The sequence below is a fragment of the Microcebus murinus genome, chromosome 1 (genome assembly GCF_040939455.1).
Source record: "Microcebus murinus isolate Inina chromosome 1, M.murinus_Inina_mat1.0, whole genome shotgun sequence".
NCBI classification, from domain to species: Eukaryota; Metazoa; Chordata; class Mammalia; order Primates; family Cheirogaleidae; genus Microcebus; species Microcebus murinus.
The window spans coordinates 143,287,111-143,305,361 of record NC_134104.1 but is presented as its reverse complement, the minus strand read 5'-3'; positions in this window follow the sequence as shown (position 1 = coordinate 143,305,361).

Here is an 18,251-nt window from a genome sequence, read left to right as displayed (position 1 = left end):
TAAAAATCCACTCATGAAAAAATAAGCATTTTATGTTTAGCTGAAATGACCCTGCAATGTTTGAGATCAAGAATAGTGTTAGAAAGCAATATGACAACCCATTTCAACAGTATAAAAACGTTCAGTCCTTTGACCCAAGAATTTTACTCTTGGGAATACAAACAAAATGTCTTAAGTTTAAGAACATTATTTACACATGAATATATTATTCATGGCACTATCTATAATGCATGAAAACAAGACAAAATTGAATATCCCCAAACAAGGGCAAATGGTGGATTACCCACGAAACAGGCTCATGATGAATTGTTGTGCTGACATTTAAATTAATCCTTATGAGGATGCTATAGCATCATGAAAAATTGCCTAAAATGTAACATTTGAGTGAATAAAGAAGAATGGGAAAAAATCAGGCTAACCTTAATAGCATTTAAAAAGTTGTATCATCACATTTAGAAAGACTAGAAATGAGCAAAATATTTAAAAGGGTGGTTTGTACCTATGTTGCCATTTCAAGAATTTTCTGTTAATATTTTTTCTTTCTTTTTATTCTTATAAAAAATACATTCTAGAAAATAATTTGTTTGGAGACCTGCTTTCATCTTGAATGTTTAAAATGACATACTCTCATACCATTCCTACCTTCTGTTTACTGGTCAACCTTGCTCTGAGCTGTGGGGAAAGAGCAGAAGAGACAGCAAGGAAGGGGACCAGGGAGCTTTCTGCACGACCTACTCTTACTCAGCATCATGTATCGATGCTGGTGACAAATGACCCTATCCTCCTTCTGATGAGTGCCCCCAGAGATATTGTGACAAAGGGTTAGCCTGAAGTTGTCCTGAAGTACAAAGTCTTCCATCTGTAGCATTTGAAGAAATAAAACTTAATTCCAGAACACTTGACAGAGAACATTCAATGAGCCAACAGAAAGGCCATGGGAGAGGTTTGTTTCTTCACCATAGAGGCACCAAAAATAATTGCACTGCTTCTCTTTATCCAGTTCATACTTATAGGCCCCAGTGGGATGAATGATTTAAAAAAAAAAAAAACCACAAAATCCCTAAAGCTCCAAATGGCTCACTTGTGACGATTAGCAGATTTAGCTTCCTAATAACATTTCCACTGAAATATCCATGAAAATACATATACATGCACAAAATATTGACACTTGTAATAAAGGAATGGGTTACTTGCTCATAAATGTTTCCTAAATGAATGGAGAAATGTTGGCAGTTCACTCATTCCTAAACATCTTTAAATGAGCACCGTGTCAAGGCAAATGAAAATGAGAAAGGGGTTTTACATCACCTTGTAGTATATCCTCACATTAGGAACTCAGGATCTGTGTTGGTGAGCAGATAATCTGAGTGAATATCTTCCCTGCTCCCCAGGAAGCTTCCTGAGGCATCCGCAGGACATTTAGTCCATCCCCACACTGCTCCCTGGCTCAGCAGTACCACTCAACATACACTTTAGAGACCATAACTCTCAGGAATGCAATGAAACTGGCTGTGAAAAGAAGGGACTGACCAGTGCATCCTGGGATACAGGAAGTCAGCAGTGGCTGGCAGCGGGAGTGACAGGAAGCCCACTGGGAACAGTGTGATAAGGAGATTTCGTATCTTCCTATACTGCTTTTGGCACATGATTTAAAAAATTATCTTAATCAACTTCCTAATAGCCAGAGACTATGTAGAAGAAACCTTGGTCCTGTAGAGCTGACCTAGTGATGGGCCAACTTGATGTTGTACATTTGTTAGGAGCTGTGTTTCATGACTTATCCTCAGCTCCTTTTAGGGGGCACCGATTCTGACAACATCAGAGAAGATGCTGATAGGAATCACAGGAAACACAAGCACCTCATGTGAGAGTACAGGGCCTGCTTCGTGCTCTCTTAATTTAATCTGAGACACAGAAATGCAAAGTTAACGTGAGGTTTAGGGAGAGACTCTCTTACACAACACAAGGGAATGAGTTCCTTATGCAGAAGAAAAGCAAACTTTTGAAACTTATTTGCTAAAAGTCACAAAAGAAAAATTTGGATGGTATTTACTTTTTGTTCCCAATAATGTGTGAGATAACATGGTTTATGAAATTAGAGACTAGGAGGGGAAAGTTATAGATAAAGGTTAAGAATCAAAATGACTATATGTTGGCATGACTGAAAAACAGAATACAATGGGTCAATGCCTTTAACACAGCGCCAAAAAGGAATTTTTCCTATAGGATTCCATACCGAGCCATAAAGGAATTTTTACACATATGAGAGCACAAGAAAATGTTAAGTATGGAATGCCTGATTTCCTTAAGTACTGAGTTTGACAGTTGATATCTCTGACATTTCACTTTGACACTTCTTATTTTATGTTTATTGTGAAGGTACTCCTTCATTCTTTCAAATGCCTGGTCTGGCTCATGATTATCTCTCAAAAAAATTTTAGAGTGATTTTTGTGAAATCATGGATAAGTCAACAATTTGTGTTATTTTCGAATATGAGTTATGTCATGGAACCAATGCTACACAGACAGCTCAAAATAGCAACGAGGTGTTTGGGAAGGATGTGGCTAATGAATGCACAGTATATTGATGGTTTGAGAAGTTCCCTTCTAGTGATTTTAATCTTGAAAATGAGCCATATGGGTGACCTGAGACCAGGTGGATAATGATGAGCTGAAAGCTGTAGTGGAAGTGAATCCATTTCAACCTACACGTGAATTAGCAGCAAGGTTTGATGTTAGTATTCCAACAATATTGGACCATTAGAAATAAATCAACAAGGTAAAGAAGGTGGATAGATGGTACCATGTGAATTAAATGAGCACCAGAAGAGAAATCACCATGAGGCTTGCCTTTCTTTGCTGTCACGACATAAAAGCGAACAATTTCTGTATCGTGTTGTTACATGTGATGAAAAATGGATTCTCTTTGACAATTGCAAGCATTTGGCACAATGGTTGAATAAAGAATGAAGTGCCAAAACACAGTCCAAAACCGAATATTCCTCAAAAAAATCTAATGGTGTCTGGTGGTCCAGTGCTAGTACTGCCCACTATAGCTTCATGAAACTTGATCAATCAATTACAGTGGATGTCTACTGCAACCAATAGGATGAAATGATGAGGATGTTTGTGATTGAGCAGCCAATATTTGTCAACAGCGACTGGTCAATCCTCTTGCAAAACAATGCTTGACCACATGTCACACAAACAATGCTGCTTAAACTAAAGAGGCTGAACTTGGAAACTCTGTGTCCTCCACCGTTTTGGCCAGACCTTGCACCAACTGACTACCACTTCTTCCAGGCTTTGGACCACTTCTTGCAGGAAAAGTATTCAATTCTCGACAAGGTGTGGAAAATGCCTTTTGCTATTTCATCACCACTGGGTCTCCAGGCTTCTTCACTGCTGGCATAAACAAGCTACTGTTAAGATGGCAAAACTGTGTTGATAGTTTAGGTGCATACTTTGATTAATTGTGCTGCTTCTTGTTTGAGATATAATAAGCTACACTTTTGATTTGAAATAGGATATTTCATATTCAATAACCCAATATGATTTTGAGGAGGCTATTAGTATTCTGAGCCAAGGAATCATGAAAACCTAGTCTTCAGGAGGACTTGCATGGGGTTGGGAGGGTGTCTTTTCCTGCTTATGGCTCTATCCACTATTTTTTATCTTTGAACTTTATATGCATAGTATGCAACATGCCAGCACCACTGCACAGCAACTTTCTGAGAGTTTTGGTCTCTAAAAAGAGGAGAGGGGGAAAATATTTTAGATTCCTCAAAATAAAGCACCCCCTTTGGCTCAGCAATTCCTTGTCTAGAAAAGTGTCCCATAGATTTCTCACATCAGTATGTGGACATGGATGTACAAAGGTCTACATTGCAGCATTGTTTGAACGAGTGAATAACTGGTAACGACCCAGTGTTCATCCACTAAGTGACTGATGAATTCCTCATAATGGAATTCTATGGAATTCCATTGCACAATGGAATTCTATGGAATTCTTATGCACAAAGTATAAGGTGAATTCATATGAACTAGTATAGCAATAGGCCCCACTTTCTCCCTTCTGCTCTATAGTCCTGAAGGCTGAAGTGTTCAGACTATGTCAGACCACATCCTTGCCCTCTGGTTCTGGTTGTAGTTCAGAAGGGGTCTGGAGGAGAGGCATAGAGAGCCAAGTTTTACTTCTCTGACTTCCTCCCTGTAAGCTGGCTGAGTCCCTTGACTTAGGCGCCTATGGGGCAGCGCTCTTTACATACCTGTCTTCAGATTGAGTAACCACTCCCTCCATCCTAGGGAGGTAATGGCACCCACAGTGAAAGCCCCAAGGTACTGCATTTTCCCTGCATCCATGTTGCCACAACTTTATACCTAACTCGGTTATTAAATGCTCCTCACTTTATTTTAATTTGAGGGTAATTTTGCATGGTATAACCCTAGGTACATATAATATCCCATTCCTACAAAAACATTTATCTGCGTATGTTGAGTTTTCTGGAAAGATGAAACCAAACTGCAGATAGTGGTAAATTCTAAAAAGTGGATTTAGGAGAAGAAAAAGAAGTGTTATAACTGTAAGTTTCACATTATCTATGCCTATATTATTTGAATGTTTATGATGGACATACATTACATAAAATAAATTAAAAATGTTTTATAATAAGATACTAATTTAAATAGTAAGAAGAAAACAAAAGCAAGCAATAAAACAAAATTAGTACTTAAGTTTCTGATCAGTAGACTTGGAATTTCTCAACCAAGATCTAGTTGCTGAAAAAGAGTTTATTTATTCTAGCTTATTCCATGTCAGTGGGTTTAAATAGAGTAGTGGACTTCTGATTTCATTAAAATACATTTTACAACACATTTATTGATGTCTCAGGATGTAATGGGAGTAATTTTATAATTGCAGAAATTTATTCAGAACTCTCACCTGAGGCTTAATGAATGGAACTACTGTATATCATAATTTAAAAAATATATATAAAATATATATATATATTACATGTATATTAACTTCTTTATGATTTCAGTAACCAATACCAATACTTTTATTTCATTTCACTGAAGTTGTTTTTAGCATATTCCATTACAGCATGATATCTGGTATTTAAAAGTTATTTTTATACTGTGTCTGTACTTTATTGATGGGTTTCAGTTTTCCATGTGGAAATTCCATTTTGTGTCAGGACTTTGGAATCAGAGGTTTTGCTACTTCAGAACATAGCCCTCCATTGGGAGTCGGGGCCATTACAGTAAAGCCAAGTGGGACACAAGTTCAAGTTATTTTCCAGAAAAAACAAACCATACAAGAAAACATTTTTTTTTTTTTTTTTTTTTTTTGAGACAGAGTCTCGCTTTGTTGCCTAGGCTAGAGTGAGTGCCATGGCGTCAGCCTAGCTCACAGCAACCTCAAACTCCTGGGCTCAAGCGATCCTACTGCCTCAGCCTCCCAAGTAGCTGGGACTACAGGCATTCGCCACCATGCCCGGCTAATTTTTTTTATATATATTAGTTGGCCAATTAGTTTCTTTCTATTTATAGTAGAGACGGGGTCTCGCTCTTGCTCAGGCTGGTTTCGAACTCCCGACCTCGAGCAATCCACCCGCCTCAGCCTCCCAGAGAGCTAGGATTACAGGCGTGAGCCACCGCGCCCGGCTAAGAAAACATTTTTTGACTTTCAGAACTTTATCTCATGAAATCAACTCATGTGGCATATTAGAGCTTTTAATTAGTATGTTTTCTTTTGAAGACAAACTTAACTGATAAAAAGGCTATGTACTATACCCCCATAATATGCTAAAATTTAAAAAAAAGGCTATGTATCACTTTGGAGATAATTTATTCTTGATTTTGTCTCACCTCCACATTTGCTGAGACAGACATACACATTCCTGCTGGTGCAACGTGATGGGAGGCCATAGTATCCTATAGAGATACACTTTCAGGTCCTAGGAAGAAGTATTCAGATGGTAAAGAAAATAAAACAACAATATTTTAACAACATACCTCATCTATTCCTTGGCAATTGAACAGGCACGTGCATAACTTTTGACCTGAGGGATAGCAAGGTGAAGACAAGACTTTGTCTTTGGGAAGTTTAAAATCTAGTTGAAGTAACAAGGGACCCCTAGAGGAGAAGAGTTTCTAAACCCAGAGTGTTCTAATTACCTATGGAACCCAGTTTGACATCTCGCCATTGGTTTTAGTGTGGCTTGAAAGCATCTTTGAAGAATGAAGTCTGCCTCTACTCTTTCTTTAATAGATCACTATTATGATAGCGTTCAAAGATCAATTTAGGCATAGAAAATGTGTGGGGATAATCAGGTCACAGGTGGTCCAAATATAAAATTTTTATAAAATGTTTAATATTTACAAATGCTTATGAAACACAACTTGCAGTTCTAACTCAGGTGGTACAAAGGCAATATATGTAACCTATGTAACCTAAACATCCTCCCATAATATTTTAGGGAAAAAAAAAAACACAACTTAAAATATCCTTGAGATACTTAAGGGCTGAGTACAAACCCACAATTTCCTTTATGAATCCATAGATTCATGTTTAAGAAATATTCATCTATAGAATATAAATTACCATATAATACTTAAACTCTCAATAAGATAAGCAGTGAGAAAAATATGGGAGTGGATCAGTAGGACTAGGAAATTGAAAATGTTCTGGGTGAATGAACTGTTGAAAATATTTTTCAGAAGAATTTAATCACTAAATAATTTTAAAACTTTTTTTTATTGTCATAGACAATATGGTGGTTCTAAGGAAACAAAGTGTTCTTTGGTGGACACTCTTTGTCAGAACTATTACAGTTTTCCCATGAATTATATATGTTCTGAAATACTGCATTGCAAATGCCACTCTATAAATGAAAGCTCTGTGTGTTGTTGAATTACTATTTTTGAGGCTTCGGTTTTTCTAATTCCTCACCGAGAGAGGTTGGGTTGGTATTTCCATTAGGCCACAGCAGGTCTCTGAGACTACAAGTTAAACTCATTAACGTTCTGGAACACAAATGCTTAATTTCTGGTTTCTTAATTGCCAATTCCAACTTCTTTATTGCCAGTTACCTGGAGCCCCACATCTCATTTCCTGAATGGCTCTCTGAGTCACCTGTTTCCTAAACACTGGGACATCCCTGAACAAGAAACGCTATCAGGTAAAGAAAATAGCAAATATAATCTGACAAATGACTCGTGTAGCCTAGCATAAAGAACCTGCTGTGCCTAATTGTGCTTACTTGAAGTAATTATGGCAACTGGCTGACAAACTTCATTGCATTAAAGAAATGAACATGAAGCATGACTCCATTCATATACTGGTATCTGAATATGTATATGTATGCATTTGCATGCATATGTTTATATGGGTATACATTGTTCCTTGGTATCCATGGGGGATTGGTTCCAGGCCCCCCCATGGATGCCAAAATTCACAGATGCTTAAATTCTTTGTATAACGTAGTGTAATATTTTCATATAACCTACACTATCCTCCCATACACTTTGAATCATCTCTATATTACTTGTAATACCTAATATAATGTAAGTGCTATGTAAATAGCTGTTACACTGCATTGTTTAGAAAACAACGATACGAGAAAACGTCTGTACACATTCAGTACAGATGCAACCATCTTTTCCCCCCCAAATATTTCTCATCTGCAGTTGGTTGATGCTGGAACCCACTTACACAGAGGGCTGACTGTATCTATATATTTATATATTGCTGATTCCAACATCAAGTAAACCTGCAACAAGTTGAGAAAATTAACTCTTGACAGGATTTATGCTGATTAGTGATTTGGATTCTGCTCATCTACTTCTATCTCATAACTTATTCACCCTTTCATGCAAGACAGTGCAGAAACAAACGGTGCTAATATTAATGTAGGCTGACTGATTATTAAAAAATTCTGTGTGCAATATGATTTTCCATTTTCCTTCAGTTTTTCACTGAACATTTTTGTAATATACTCTGTCTCCATTTATTGAATTTAAATGTTGCTTCTTTATCCCATTTAATAATTTTTCCCCGAGATATATTTTATCCATATAGTCACCCCTGTTTAAATGTATTTATTTTGCCTGGTACATAATTCTAACTTCTCTGCTCTTCTAAATTACAAGTGATGCTTGTTGATTTCCTCATCTGAGAATCTCAGTCTTCTAAAAGATTTAGCTTTTTATTATCTACTTTTATGCTTTTTATTTTTAATGCTTCTTTGCTCTTACTCTGCTTTTACTTGCTCAGCTTCTAGATCTATTTTCTTCAATTACTAGGAATTTTACATGCTAATTTTTCCTCTCAAAATTTTTACTATTCAATTAAATTCTAATGCCAGTAAGTCTAATGGTATAGAATTGCACAGAACAAACACAGACATCACCTTATTTTCTCTCTTTTTTCCTTGTCAACAATGTTATAATATACTACACCTATTTTTCAGAGGCTCACTTGTTTTCTTAGTAAATATTTCCTGACTAGGAAATATTTCTTGACTGGGAAATATTTCCATATTAGGAGATTATATGTAAACTACATTCTTTTTTAAAATTTTACCATATTATGGGGGTACAAGTGTTAAGGTTACATATATTGCCCATGCTCCCCTCCCTCCTTGAGTAAGAGCTTCAAGTGTGTCCATCCCCCAAACATTGCACATCTTACTCGTTGTGGTTGTATATACCCATCCCCTCCTCCTCCCTCCCACCCTCCCGACACCCGATAAATGTTACTCCTATATGTCCACTTAGGTGTTGATCCATTAATACCAATTTGCTGGTGAGTACATGTGGTGTTTGTTTTTCCATTCTTGAGATACTTCACTTAGTAGAATGGGTTCCAGCTCTATCCAGGAAAATACAAGAGATGCTATATATCACCGTTGTTTCTTAAAGCTGAGTAGTATTCCATGGTATACATATACCACATTTTATTAATCCACTCATGAATTGATGCACACTTGGGTTGTTTCCACAGCTTTGCAGTTGTGAATTAATGGAAAGAAATAATTAATTGTATGAACGTCCCATAATTAATTAATTTAAATTAATTATTTTCAATTAATTTAAACATTACCTTTTTTGTGTGGCATTAAAGTTTACATTTTTTTCTACTACTTGCAATTCTACAACAAGCATTGTTGGCAATGTAAATTTACTCATGTACAGTAGTCAGGATCAGCTTCATGCACATGTGAGCCATGCAGTTTTAAGAGAGCATTTATCCCTAAAAATGTCTGGTTCATCTATTAACCTAGTAATCTCTTTTGGTTCCTAACAAATCAAGAAATCTACATTTGATCAAGGGATAGAATGTAAGACAGCCCTTTGAAGAATAACATGAAATATCAATAGATTGAACTTAATGCAACCAAATATACAAATTGACTCAAAAGCAGACACCATTGTATACTCATTATAGTACTGATTATGGTATTAGGTGTTAATATTTAAAGAAAATTTATAACAGGAAAATAATTAAGATTGAAACATAATTGTCTGTTTCTTCTGAAAATTAAAAAAAAATCTCTATTTTAACAGTGGCCCCCAGAAAATACTTAGTTCCTAAGAGAGGGTCATTTGTAATGATCTAAAGTCTATCTTGGCAAGGGCCCATAAAGCAAAGAACTCGAGCCTCCCTTCACTCTCTTTCTGCAATGGAAACTACACGTAGGGATTACATCATTGGTTCAGACAAATCATACTTTACATATCCGCCAAGGCCCTGAAATGACGCTGGGAATCAATGCTTTCCCTATCAATTCCTATTTTCATTGTGTGAGGGAGCTAGTGTTTAAATAAACTAAAAAAATGTTTTATTAAGCTTAGATAAATCAATGCCCCTTTTTGTTTTCAATGAGAACAACCTTTGCCACTCCTTTTTTCTTGACGTACAACTTGTCATTTATGAATTATCTAAATGTGTGCCCCAGGGATGATCCAGCTGGACTCTGCCCCAGAAACAGGAAAAAAAAAAACAAACAAACAGCTTTTCAGAAGGGAGTTTGACCCAAAACTGGGGACAGGCAGCAGTGGGGGCTTCTTGGTCTAAAAGTGCCTGTGCTCCACACAGCCTACATATGATGCTCTAGGGAGCCCCTCCCCTCTACACAATTCCACAGAAAGCTATGGTTTTTACTAAAAGGAAGAGGTTGAAATTGAGAAGACTCTTCTGCTCTCAGAAGACAAAACATTCTGTTAATAATACGCGTATCTTGCCTCCCTGTCCTCATTTCCAGATTCAAGAGTGTGTCCTTATTTGGGAGGCATAATTTTTCTTTCCTCAGGCAGGGGTCTGCTCTCAACATGCCCTGCCCACCTACAGGCAACCTGTGCTAGTTACTTCGTACATAATGACTCTGCCTTGGTCACTAGGTAAGCCTGAACCTTCAACACATGCAAGGCAGCTGTGTGCAGACTTCACTCCCTTCCCGGAGAAGTGCAGTCTCTGTGTTCCTTGATCTGTGTTCTTCTTTGAGGGCTCCTGTCCCGAGGGAACAGCTTCTCCTTCTGCCTCTTCAGCTTTGCAATAGATAGAACGCTGAGCAGTTACAGAGCAGAGACTGTAGCAATAACTAGGGCCTGTGAGTTATTTAACTCAGGAGGCCAACTGTGGTTCTTCAAGTTGGTATAAATTCCTAAAGCTTTTAACAGGTATTCTAGTATTTTGCTGCCTTTGGTCTTGCCTAGCAGAACATCCTTGAAATTAAAAACAATAGATTTCCATTTATTCTTGGGAAAGTTAGGACCCTGGGGATCCTACTTTATGAATTTTTTTTCTCTTCTCTATAATGGAGGCTTTTTTAAATTTTAGGCTGTGTTCCCATGAAGTTAATTACAAATCTTGTTTGTTCACTTACCTCAGTGTACGAAAAGATCTCTTTCATACCTGCCTCCCCTTTCCCTCCACCAAAGTTGCAAATTGTTTGAGAGCAAGGGTCAGACCTGTTTTTCTCTTCCTGTCTCTTAGTCCCCAAACCCTAGCATATTGGACAGAACAGGCACTCTTTCCTTATTGTTGAATGAATGTATAAGGGAAGGAAGGAAGATCAGTTTTTGAGTAATTACTATGTTATGAGCATAGCTCTGAAAAAGTAGAAAAGAAAGTTGAACTAAAACTAGCTTTATATATTTCCTGAGGGCATACTATATTTCTGGCTCATAAATGATTTGCATGTGATTCATCCATTTATTAATACGTGATTTTAAAAAAAAGTTCTATTATTGTCCCCTCTTTGCAGATAAGGAAGCTGAAGCCCCAAGCTAGGGTGTTAAGATTAAGTGAATTATTGGGACTGAAAGACCAGTTTTAGAGATGGGGGCAGGGGGCTTCTGTGAGTGGGCAAAGGACAAGAAAAAGAAATTAAAGTAGGTTGTATACAACAAACAAAGGCAGAAATTGTTGCATTGTATAAAATAGCAAGCCCCTTCTATATGCTGCTGATAAGAAAGGCACTTTAAATATAAAGATACAACAGATTAAAATTAAAAGATTGGAAAACATATACAATGCTGATGCTAATCAAAAGGAAGCCGGAATAGCTATATTAATATAAGACAAAGTATATTTTAGAGTAAAAGATACTGCCACGGAGAAAGAGGCTCATTTCATAATGATAAAGGGTCAGTTAATAAAGAGAATGTAATAATCCTAAACTTTTATGTACCTAATAAAAACATCAAATATAATCAAGCAAAAAATGATAGAACTGAAAGGAGAAATTTACAAATGCACAATTACTTTTAAAGGAATTTTTAACTTCCTTTTTCAAAATCTTTAGGACAAGTAGAAAGTCAGTGAGAATGTGAAACACTGAAGAACGTGGTCAATGAACCAGATATAATTTGTTTTTTTTTTAAATGATTTTTCTTTCTTTTCCTTATTTCAAAATATTAAGGGGGTACAAATGTTTTAGGTTACATTGATCACTTTTGCAATGCTTGAGTCCTGGCTAAAGGTGTGCCTGTTACCCAAATAGTGTTCATCGTACCTGCTAGGTAGGTTTTTTTTCCCTCTCCTTCCCCTATCCCTCCTGGTTGATTTCCACTGACTTTTAATTCTCTCTGTGCACATGTGTGCTCATAAGTTTGTGCCAATTTAATAGTGAATACATGTGGTGTTTGTTTTAGGAGAATGGTTCTCCAGTTCCATCCAGATTGCTACAAAAGGTATTAGTTCATCTTTTTGTGGCTGAGTAGTACTCCGTGGTACTACTGGTAGTACCATATACCACATTTTATTAATCTACTTGTGAATTGATGGGCACTTGGTAGTTGATTCCACATCTTTGCAATTATAAATTGTTCTGCAGTAAACATTGAGTGCAGGTCTAATTTACATTTATGAAATACTCTATCCAACAACAGAAGAACACAAAGTCTTCAAGTGCACATACCCAAATTTTGGGCCATAAAACAAGTGTCAATGAATTTTTAAAAGTTCAAAGCATATAAAGACCACAATAGAATTAATTAGAAATAAATAACTCAAAGATTTCTGGGTAATTTCCAAATATTTAGAAAATAAATAACATATATCTAAATTAGCTATGGATTAAAGTAAAAATTCAAAGGGATTAAAAAAGCATTTTATATTATATGAAAATCAAAACATAACATTTCAAAATTTGCTGTATTTAACTAAAGCAGTACTCAAAAGAAAATTTATAGCATTAAATGTTTATATTAGAAAAGAAAAGAGGTCTCAATTCAGTAATCTCAGTTTCCACTTTAAGAAATCAGAAAAAGAAAAGCAAATTAGAGCCAAAACAAGCAGAAGGAAGGAAATAATGAAGACAAGAATGGAAAGCAATAAAATAAAAACAGAAAAACAATAGAGAAAAATCAATGAAACCAAAATCCAATTCCTTGAGATCATTAAAATTGATAAATCTGTATCTAGATTAACCATGAAAAAAAGAGAGAAAATACACAAATTATCAATAACAGGAATGAAAAGCAAGATTATCACAGATTATATCGATATATTAAAAGGAAGACAAGTAAATATTATTCTCTACAACGTCTTCTGTAAAACTGAAGACAATACCTCACAACTCATTCTATGAGAATAGGATTTCCCTGATTACAAAACAAAGCAAATACATAACAAAGCCAGAAACCTAAGTACTGATATCCCTCATGAACACAGGTGAACAAATTCTCAGCAAAATTTTAGTAAATCAAACAATTTTAAAAAGTAAACTGCATCATGACCAAATAGGATTTACCCCAGGAATGTAACATTAGTTGGGCCTTTATCAAAAAGTTCCCAAGCAATAAACGTTGGCATGGATATGGAGAGATAGGAACACTCCTACACTGCTGGTGGGACTGCAAACTAGTTCAACCTCTGTGGAAAGCAATATGGAGATACCTTAAAGCGATACAAATAGATCTATCTTTTGATCCAGCAATTCCACTACTGGGCATCTACCCAAAAGATCAAAAGTCACCTTATGAAAAAGACACCTGCACTCGAATGTTTATAGCAGCACAATTCACAATTGCAAAGTTGTGGAAACAACCCAAGTGCCGATCAATTTATGAGTGGATTAATAAAATGTGGTATATATATATCATGGAGTACTATTCAGCTTTAAGAAACAATGGTGATATAGCACCTCTTGTGTTTTCCTGGATAGAGCTGGAACCCATTCTACTAAGTAAAGTATCTCAAGAATGGAAAAACAAACACCACATGTACTCACCAGCAAATTGGTATTAATGGATCAACACCTAAGTGGACATATAGGAAAAACATTTATCAGGTTTCCGGCGGGTGGGAGAGGGGAGGAGGGGATGGGTATATACAAACATTATGAGTGAGATGTGCAATGTTCGGGAGATGGTCACGCTTGAAGCTCTGACTCGAGGGAGGAAGGGGGGCATGGGCGATATACATAACCTTAACATTTGTACCCCCTTAATATGCTGAAATAAAGAAACAATATAATTACAAACAAGAGACAAACACATGATTATCTCAATAGATAGGGAAAAATCATTTGGCAAAATCCATAATACATTCCAGATAAAAACTCTAATTAAACCAAGAAGAGAAGGAAACATCCTTAACTTGATATTTCTACAAAAAGCCTGCAGCTAACACCTTATTGTCAGAAGACTAAATACTTTCATTCTGGGATAAAGAACAAAGCAATATCTGCTTTCAACAATTTATTCACATTGTACTGTAGGTTCTAGCTTGTACAATGAGGCAATGAAAACCAAATGAAAAAAAAAAGAAGTAAAATTATTTGTATTTGGAGACATGGTTATCTGTGTATAAAATCCTACAGGATCTATTAAAAAGCTACTAGAACAAATTAGTCAGTATAGTAGGTTGTAGGATCAATAAGATAAGATTGATATTCAAAAATTGACTGTATTTCTTTATCCTAGCAACAAACAATCTGAAACTAAAATTTTAAAGTGCCATTTACCATGTATCAAAAATTTCAAATTCTTAGGAAAATTTCTCCCATTACTACCCTATCTCTCTCTGAGTTAAGCACCCTGGAGAGTGAACAGCTAGCTGTCAGCCCTGTCTTCTCTTGTTCTATGTCCATTCACTTTTCAGTACAGAGGGCTCACATTGCTGCCCTGACAACTCCACCAGTATTGTGTTCATTCAGATCATCAGTTCCCTCCATTATGACAAATATATTGCCTCATATTAAAAAATTACCCTTCTTTCTTGATCTCTGTATTGCATCTCTCTCCTGGTTATTTTAATACCACCAGAAAATTTCCAATATTTTACCCGAATAACATTCCTGAACATTCCCTGTGATTATGACGTTTCCTTTATTGATTCAGTAACATGTACATAGTTAGTCATTAAATTATATGTATTGCATGCAAGGATGAACTTATGTTGTAGGAAGGGTACACACCAGAAATAACTCATATTCTAGGGGAAATCTATTTGTTCTCCATGCAAATGTGGCAGGGCAATGCGGAGCAGTTATGGCACACCATCAGATGGGAGGGGCATGAACAAATATGGAGACATACATAAAAGTAGTTGTGTGGGTAAAATATTTGGCCTTCAGTGTTTGAAGAATTGGGCACCTAATCCATATTATTCCTGTCTCTTTTCCTGCCGTCATTCTAGAGGTCAAATACTGGAATGGGTGAGTGACTCAGACATCCGGAGCTCATATTCAACGATCTCCCAGAGCCACGTGCTGGACCTTACAATCACTGGGATTTGCTCCATTACCTCTAAATCATAAGTTTTGATTTTCCAGGTTCTGATCACAATTTCCTGTCATTTCATCATGCTCACTGACTTTCTCCCATTTTCCCTGTTCTTAGAGCTCATCTGACTCTCTGACCTCTACAACTTTTCTTCATTTTGCATCTTCTCCTATCTTTACTCTCTTAACTATCCATCCTAACATCTGTAAGCCATTGCTTCAATCACTCTTTTGACAATATTCTCAGTTCTCTTACCCATGTGGCTTTTTGTTATATCTCTACTTATATGCTCAGACTTTTCAGTGTCTTAGAACTGATCTGACTTCTGGAGAAGTAAAAACACCAAGTATACATCAAATAAACTGTCACACATTCGTAGAACACAGGCACATAAGCTAGTGTGCCATCTTATTCTGTGTGTGTGTGTGTGTGTGTGTGTGTGCATACATGTGATCTGTGTGCACTGTTGGGGATACCCATGTCCTCAATTCAGAGCATCTTTATTCCTGGTATGGAAGTACCTGGGAAAACACTTTTTTGATTGGAAGTTTGCTTAGTAAGTGGTGAGTAAAGTTATGGTCCCTGTGGCTGAGGTTTTATGCCAAGCAGACTTGATCTTATCATTATTTCTTCAGGGCATACAATGGCCCTGAAAGGGGCTGGATGGACACTAACAATATTTGATTCCCTATATTTGTTGTTTTTTCTAGTGCTTCTTAATCTAGCCAATTGCTTCTTCGTGTTTAGATATCTCTCCACTATTACTCAGGATGTCGTCAAATCTTCTTGGCCTAGGAATTATTTTGTCCCTGTATGTATTAATAACTTTGCATATTTCTGCTTTAATCTATTGCATGCTGACTTTTTTAGTTTGGTACTTATTTCCAAATTCTTGGAGGTCTCCCTCCTGATGGCTGTTCTCATGTACTGACTGAATGCACACACGTATACACACACACACACACACACGTGCATGCACAAAACATTTACAAATCATTACACAAATATGTTCTGCCCCCCAAAATGAGCAATATCATCACTACTTCTTTTATGGCAGCACAGACACAGATGTCACCAACTTAGTAAAATGATACAGTGAGTCACAAGAAACCAGTAGTACTAAAAGAAATAGGGGATATTTCATACTTTTTGACAAGCTATGATTGCAGCTCACGCTCAGATGCAGAAGGGTAATGACAGTAATGTGCACAAACTGGAGGTAATGGATGCTCTCTCTTCTCTTACCGATTCTGAGCTGCTTTATGTGCAGCTGTCACTATCCATCATGCAGCAAATTAGAAGCTAAAGTCTGTTGCAAATGAATGTCTGAAGAATGTAGATGGAATTGAGGACAGGAACCTCTATCCCTTAGAAGCTTTCATGTAAAAAATCAGATATATTCTGGATTTCTGGTTCATAAGAGTTCTTATTTATTTATTTATTTAGAGACAGAGTCTCACTCTTTTGCCCCAGCTAGAGTGCCGTGGCGTCAGCCTAGCTCACAGCAACCTCCAACTCCTGGCCTCAAGGGATCCCCTTGCCTCAGCCTCCCAAGTAGCTGTGACTACAGGCACATGCCACCTTGCCCGGCTAATTTTTTCTATTTTTAGTTGTTTGGCTAATTTCTTTCTATTTATAGTAGAGACGGGGTCTCGCTCTTGCTCAGGCTGGTCTCGAACTCCTGAGCTCAAGTAATTGTCCTGCCTCGGCCTCCCAGAGTGCTAGGATTACAGGCGTGAGCCACCGTGCACAGCCCATAAGAGTTCTTAAGTATCTATTCACACCTTCATCAGCTGAGCACCAACTAGGTAAAAAGTGCTATGGGGTAACTCAGATACTGAAGGGGTAAGTCAGATAAGTATGACTTGGTCACTGAAAAGTGTTCATAAAGAAATAGCTTATGAATAAGTACTTTAGGAAAAAAACCCAAACACTTTCTAAATTTATCATATATGCATAACTCTTCTGATGCTTGAAGAAGCAGATACACACTTGCAGACTGATCGACAGCAGACACTAGTTACTTTCCTCAGGATCTGACTCCCAAATCTCCTCCTTTATGAATGCCAAGAAAAGAGAACCTTAAATCATCCCTCTATGTGTAGATGTAGTCTCACTTTAAGTCTCTTGGTGATTTGATACTATATGAGCTAATCCTCAAGAACATAAGTTCTAAAATAGGGCCTTTAGGCAGCCAACAAAGTGATGAGTTCCATCCTCCCCAAAAAACCAATGGGACCATTTATAAAGTTCTTTTCACCAGCACTTTCAAAGGAATATAGATTTTTTTTTTCTGTCCACTCAAAGCCCTGATTTAAAAGCAGTTTGAAAATTGAAGGGATGAATCATTCTTGTGAAAATAATAACCTAGGACTCCCAAAGATATTCCTCAAGTTCCCTTAAGTTTAGGACATTTGAATGTCTATCAGAAATAGGCATGTGAATTAAAGCACTAGAGTCTTTTCCTTTTGTATGAAATCTCTCTGTGTCTCATTCTTTCTATTTATTAATGCTTCTGCATTGTTATAGAGGGTAAAGTTTACTAAAACTTACCTTCTTTTCCAGAAAATTTAATTTTAACATGATTGTATTCAGTTCCTGCAAAAAATCTTCCAGAGAATATTGCTAAGAGACATCCCATCAGAGGTAGTCCAATATTATGCTCTTTTATTTGTTTACTCCTTCTTTCATTCACATAGAACTGTTTGAGATTAAGGGACAATGATATAAAAGACGTAGTCTTGGCTCCTTAACAGATTCAGTAGTGAATTGGACATAAAAATGAATAATAAATGATCTAAGAGCAATTTTGCATATGAGAGGATGAGACTTTGGGAGTTTATAGGAGGATCAGCTGAGCTAGAACCTCAAATGCCAGGGAAGAGAAAACCTTCCAGAGGAGATGGTGTCTGAGATGAGTCTCAAGGAAGGAATAGAGCCACTGAAGTATTCTTGAGGGAAGTAGCGCCAGATGCAAGCTCCTGTGGCATAAACATCCTGAATTGTTTTGGAAACTG